A 7,881-nucleotide genomic window follows, 5' to 3' on the forward strand; every position below is an offset into this window, starting at 1 on the left:
TTGAAGAAAAATGTCAAACAATTTTAAAAGTTCAAGAGAATAACATTGACATTTAAATTTTACTAAATGACATTCAAACTTATAGGTCTAAGCAAAAAACTGTCAAATCGCGAGTTTATTCAATTATTATAAGAATTGTCAACAAATTACATTGACGAGTTGAATTTAAAATTTATTGATTTTAATAAAAAAAAGTATTGGCTAAAGCCTCTCCTCTTATATTTAAAGACACAGCTTATGGTTTCGGGAATATTAAAATAAATTATGAAACAGATTTCTTAATTATAAAATTATATACATGCCAACTCTTTTCTATATCTGTTCACATTTCAAATGTCGCTACCTTTTGCCCTCCTCTGTATTATTGTAATTCTTTCAAACTTAGTACTCTCGTAATACATGTAGTACGTGTGTACCACCTTTAAGTATTTTACTATTGTAACCAATTTTCTACAAATATTTTCAAAGAATGATGCAATTTTAAGGTTTTTTGTTGGTTGGTGGGGATTCAGAGACTAATATGTAAACTTAAAATTTAAATAGAAACCGAAAATCAATGGATTTTTTATGAAAATTTATATGGTTAAAAAAATGAGTATTTTCAGTACAAATGGGAAAGTGTAGGCAAGTATATGATGCTTAAAACGAGGGATAATTGAAAAGTAACTAAAAAAACTATTTTTATTAGAAAATTGGAATAAATAATGCCAATGACGAAATCTAATCGATAAATCTATAAGAACTTAATAAAAGATCTAAGAACATCTGTATATCACTTTGAAGCAGTTTTCTAATGACTTGTTTTGAGTTGTATCTACAGTTAATGTACAATTAATTTTTATTGACTTTTAAATTGCACCTCCTATTTAAATTGTTACCCACATAATGTGCGTAATTCAATGTAATTTCCAACATATTGTTTGTTTAACTAAAATTTCTCATGTTGTACTTTGTGTTGTAATACTTTTTGTAATTGAAACTTATTGGTAATTAATTACATTTGTAAATGAATTTTGCTGATGATTTTCAGATAAACATGTTGATGTTGGATTGTGACATCATGTAAAAAGAGAAATACAATCATGTAAAGAGAAATAAATAGGGAACAGGGGAACATACATTTACGGTAAATAATAAAAACTTTTTGTTTTTAAACCGTAGTGTAGTTCACAAAGCAACCTGTCAAGATTTTTCTTCGAAATTGGCCAAGAAAAAAGCCTGCTAGAACTGAACCACAAGTAATCAAGAACTAAACTAGAACTAAACTAGAAGTGAACTAGAACTGAACTAGAATTGAACTAGAACTGAACTAGAACTGAACTAGAACTGAACTAGAACTGAACTAGAACTGAACTAGAACTAAACTAGAGCTGAACTAGAACTGAACTAGAACTGAACTAGAACTGAACTAGAACTGAACTAAAACTAAACTAGAACTAAACTAGAACTGAACTAGAACTGAACTAGAAGTGAACTAGAACTGAACTAGAAGTGAACTAGAACTGAACTAGAACTGAACTAGAACTGAACTAGAAGTGAACTAGAAGTGAACTAGAACTGAACTAGAACTGAACTAGAACTGAACTAGAACTGAACTAGAACTGAACTAGAACTCAACTAGAACTGAACTAAAACTGAACTAGAACTGAACTAGAACTGAACTAGAACTGAACTAGAACTGAACTAGAACTGAACTAGAACTGAACTAGAACTGAACTAGAATTGAACTAGAACTGAACTAGAACTGAACTAGAACTGAACTAGAACTGAACTAGAACTGAACTAGAACTGAACTAGAACTAAACTAGAACTAAACTAGAACTGAACTAGAACTGAACTAGAAGTGAACTAGAACTGAACTAGAACTAAACTAGAACTGAACTAGAACTGAACTAGAACTGAACTAGAACTGAACTAGAACTGAATTAGAACTGAACTAGAACTGAACTAGAACTGAACTAGAACTGAACTAGAACTGAATTAGAACTGAACTAGAACTGAACTAGAACTGAACTAGAACTGAACTAGAACTGAACTAGAACTGAACTAGAACTGAACTAGAACTGAACTAGAACTGAACTAGAACTGAACTAGAACTGAACTAGAACTGAACTAGAACTGAACTAGAACTGAACTAGAACTGAACTAGAACTGAACTAGAACTGAACTAAACTGAACTAGAACTGAACTAGAACTGAACTAGAACTGAACTAAACTGAACTAGAACTGAACTAGAACTGAACTAGAACTGAACTAGAACTGAACTAGAACTGAACTAGAACTGAACTAGAACTGAACTAGAACTGAACTAGAACTGAACTAGAACTGAACTAGAAACTAGAACTGAACTAGAACTGAACTAGAACTGAACTAGAACTGAACTAGAACTGAACTAGAACTGAACCAGATACTGACCAGAACGAACTAGAGCTGAACTAGAAGTGAACTGGAACTGAAGAAGAAGTCAACTAGAACTGAAGTAGAAGTGAACTAAAAACTGAACTAGAACTGGGCTAAAGCGATTGTTTACTAAAAATTCGATTCGATGTTTGTAAAATATTCTATGTAATTTAAAAATATAATAAATATTCTATATTAATCTTCATAAAAACCCCATACATGACTTAACAATATTAATTATAAATAAATTAATTAAATTTGCATTTAAACGAATACACCACCTCTTTAAACATTGGCATGAGCGATTACAGCTCATCTTACAACTTAGATTTTTTTTGAAATTTCAATTTTTACATAAAATTTATACTTTATCATAAAATTTACCAACTCATCTTCACATCATATATTTTGTTACATTTTGTTTTTTGTTGGTAACGTTTTAAATTAATGTTTAACTTTTGAAATGTTTTTAATTTATAATAATAGTTATTACTATTATTATTTGATTTGATTTAATAAATTACTATTTTTTGTACAGTGTTGTAGTAGATTTAACTAAAAACAGAGCAGTTTAGAAAAAAATCATCATTAACCTGTAATTTAAAAAAGTAAAGATCTGTTCCAACTGTTCAAACATTTGTTTTAAATTAAGATCAGTTTCAGTTTGTTTTTTAAAGATTCTCTATCTTTGTTTTTTTTTATAAAGTAACTTCTTTTTGTTGTTTTTTAAATGTTATAGTATCATTTGCAAATTTACTTTTTTTTCTTGTATTTTTTTAAAAACTTTTTTAATCGTGACAATTTGGTTTTGGTTGCTTTTTATTCTGCTTTACATTATACACGTTTAAAACATTCAAAGTCATTTGCTAAAAATAATAATGAAAACAACAACAACAAAAACTTAAATTGCAATTCTTTAAAATTCAAGTGTTTATAAAATTTTAAATTATGCTAATATTGAAAAAAATACTATATATTTTGAAATTGAGATAAAAAAACAAGTGAAGAGTTTGAAGGTAATCAATGAATGATACTTTAATAGATGAATAACTGATTTTACAAAAAAATATTTAAAAAAAATATTCAATTATTATAAAAATAGTTTCATTTAGAAAGAAACCTATCATTCCATTTCCCCCCTTTATTAGGATTGAAAAGAAATTTTCCAAGACTTTTGAATTTCACTCCAAAATTTGAAATTTTCAAAATATTTTGTAAAAAAGAAAAATTTGTCGGGAATAATTCGGCAATTTTGGGATATTCTTTACTTAATAATCACATTTAAATCACTCACTACTTCACCACCCCCAAGTAAACAATCAGGTATACAGTTGTCATTTAACAAAGTATGTTAATCACTAATATCATAACATTCATTAAATTGTATTTGTTTTACAAACTGCAATACAATTATATAAAAATCCCTATATATACCACATAGCTTTTGCATGATGATCATCATCATGATCCCTCATTATCATCAACGTATGATATATCATTAAAATCGTAACACCACATGACCCTGAACAAATTGTTAAAACAGCGCAACAATTTACATTTTTGGGAATGATTAATAATAATGAGTGATAACACTGAAAAATTAATTGAATTAACACCAAAATTGAAATTTTAACGAAAAAAATATAAGAAAATTTGTCTTTAACTTAAACAAGGTGTTTGGTTGCTGGTAGACAGGTAGTCAAGTAATTAAATGCTGGTTGTTGGTTTTTTTCAAAATAAATTATACTAATGTTAGTTGTGATGTTTGCGTATCAGTAACGCTTATTAAGTTTTTAGTTAATATATAATTAAAATTTTTTCTCGCTTAAAATATTTAAAAATATAAATTTTTATTAAGTTTTTATTTTGTTAGAATATTTTTTTTTATTAATTTAAAGAGGATTTTTATTAAGCTCTCTCTTCATATTTAATATTTATTTCCGCTTTTTGTTTTATGTTTATTTAAATCTTGAAATTCATTCAAAATATTTATCTATACAGCAAGTACTACTGTTTGGCGGTTTAAATCTACCTTTGGTAACAAGTTGCACTGTTATGTTTTCAAATATTAACAATAATTGTTTAGTTCTTTAATAAGTACAAGAAAATACTTGAGTTTAGAAAATCTAAGATTTCTCAAGTGTAATAAATAATAAAGTGTAGGCTTTTGAGAAGGTTTCAAGTTAAGGAAATGTCTAATATACACTGAGAAAATATGATTTTTTTAAATAACATTTATTTAAATCTGATTAAACAATAGAATAAGCATGGACTAGACCATAGACTAGACTATAGATTGGACTATAGACTAGACTATAGACTAGACTATAGACGAGACTATAGACGAGACTATAGACTAGACTAGACTAGACTATAGACTAGACTATAGACTAGACTATAGACTAGACTATAGACTAGACTATAGACTAGACTATAGACTAGACTATAGACTAGACTATAGACTAGACTATAGACTAGACTATAGACTAGACTATAGACTAGACTATAGACTAGACTATAGACTAGACTATAGACTAGACTATAGACTAGACTATAGACTAGACTATAGACTAGACGACTATAGACTAGACTAGATAGACTAGACTATAGACTAGACTATAGACTAGACTATAGACTAGACTATAGACTAGACTATAGACTAGACTATAGACTAGACATAGACTAGACTATAGATAGACTATAGACTAGACTAAGACTAGACTATAGACTAGACTATAGACTAGACTATAGACTAGACTATAGACTAGACTAGACTATAGACTAGACTATAGACTAGACTATAGACTAGACTATAGACTAGACTCTAGACTAGACTATAGACTAGACTATAGACTAGACTATAGACTAGACTAGACTATAGACTATAGACTAGACTATAGACTAGACTAGACTAGAAGATAGACTAGACTAGACTATAGACTAGACTATAGACTAGACTATAGACTAGAATATGACTAGACTATAGACTAGACTATAGACTAGACTATAGACTAGACTATAGACTAGACTATAGACTAGACTATAGACTAGACTATAGACTAGAACTAGACTATAGACTAGACTAGACTATAGACTAGACTAGACTAGACTAGACTAGACTATAGACTAGACTATAGACTAGACTATAGACTAGACTATAGACTAGACTATAGACTAGACTATAGACTAGACTATAGACTAGACTATAGACTAGACTAGACTATAGACTAGACTAGACTATAGACTAGACTATAGACTAGACTATAGACTAGACTATAGACTAGACTATAGACTAGACTATAGACTAGACTATAGACTAGACTATAGACTAGACTATAGACTAGACTATAGACTAGACTATAGACTAGACTATAGACTAGACTATAGACTAGACTATAGACGACTATAGACTAGACTATAGACTAGACTATAGACTAGACTATAGACTAGACTATAGACTAGACTATAGACTACTAGACTACTAGACTAGACTATAGACTAGACTATAGACTAGACTATAAACTAGACTATAGACTAAACTAGACTATAGACTAAACTAGACTATAGACTAAACTAGATAGACTAAACTAGACTATAGACTAAACTAGACTATAGACTAGACTAGACTATAGACTAGACTATAGACTAGACTATAGACTAGACTATAGACTAGACTATAGACTAGACTATAGATAGACTAGACTTATAAGACTAGACTATAGACTAGACTATAGACTAGACTGAACTAGACTATAGACTAGACTGTAGACTAGACTATAGACTAGACTATAGACTAGACTATAGACTAGACTATAGACTAGACTATAGACTAGACTATAGACTAGACTAGACTAGACTATAGACTAGACTATAGACTAGACTATAGACTAGACTATAGACTAGACTATAGACTAGACTATAGACTAGACTATAGACTAGACTATAGACTAGACTATAGACTAGACTATAGACTAGACTATAGACTAGACTATAGACTAGACTATAGACTAGACTATAGACTAGACTATAGACTAGACTATAGACTAGACTATAGACTAGACTATAGACTAGATATAGACTAGACTATAGACTAGACTATAGACTAGACTATAGACTAGACTATAGACTAGACTATAGACTAGACTATAGACTAGACTATAGACTAGACTATAGACTAGACTATAGACTAGACTATAGACTAGACTATAGACTAGACTATAGACTAGACTATAGACTAGACTATAGACTAGACTATAGACTAGACTAGACTAGACTATAGACTAGACTATAGACTAGACTATAGACTAGACTATAGACTAGACTATAGAGACTATAGACTAGACTATAGACTAGACTATAGACTAGACTATAGACTAGACTATAGACTAGCTATAGACTAGACTATAGACTAGACTATAGACTAGACTATAGACTAGACTATAGACTAGACAATAGACTAGACTATAGACTAGACTATAGACTAGACTATAGACTAGACTATAGACTAGACTATAGACTAGACTATAGACTAGGCTATAGACTAGACTATAGACTAGACTGTAGACTAGACTATAGACTAGACTATAGACTAGACTATAGACTAGTCTATAGACGACTAGACTACTATAGACTAGACTATAGACTAGACTAGACTAGACTATAGACTAGACTATAGACTAGACTATAGACTAGACTATAGACTAGACTATAGACTAGACTATAGACTAGACTATAGATTAGACTATAGATTAGACTATAGACTAGACTATAGACTAGACTATAGACTAGACTATAGACTAGACTATAGACTAGACTATAGACTAGACTATAGACTAGACTATAGACTAGACTATAGACTAGACTATAGACTAGACTATAGACTAGACTATAGACTAGACTATAGACTAGACTATAGACTAGACTATAGACTAGAATATAGACTAGACTATAGACTAGACTATAGACTAGGACTATAGACTAGACTATAGACTAGACTATAGACTAGACTATAGACTAGACTATAGACTAGACTATAGACTAGACTATAGACTAGACTATAGACTAGACTATAGACTAGACTATAGACTAGACTATAGACTAGACTATAGACTAGACTATAGACTAGACTATAGACTAGACTGTAGACTAGACTATAGACTAGACTATAGACTAGACTGTAGACTAGACTATAGACTAGACTATAGACTAGACTATAGACTAGACTGTAGACTAGACTATAGACTAGACTATAGACTAGACTATAGACTAGACTATAGACTAGACTATAGACTAGACTATAGACTAGACTATAGACTAGACTATAGACTAGACTATAGACTAGACTATAGACTAGACTATAGACTAGACCAAAGACTAAAAAGCCTATAGATCATAGACTAGACCAAAATTGTGTTTCAGTAGCTGTCAATCATACCATAAGAACTTTATTTTATGACGCACGAATTTTTAACATTTGCTTAT

The sequence above is a fragment of the Lucilia sericata genome, unplaced genomic scaffold (assembly GCF_015586225.1).
Source record: "Lucilia sericata isolate MDLA Ls3-8-SP2 unplaced genomic scaffold, ASM1558622v1 Contig001357F_arrow, whole genome shotgun sequence".
NCBI lineage: Eukaryota > Metazoa > Arthropoda > Insecta > Diptera > Calliphoridae > Lucilia > Lucilia sericata.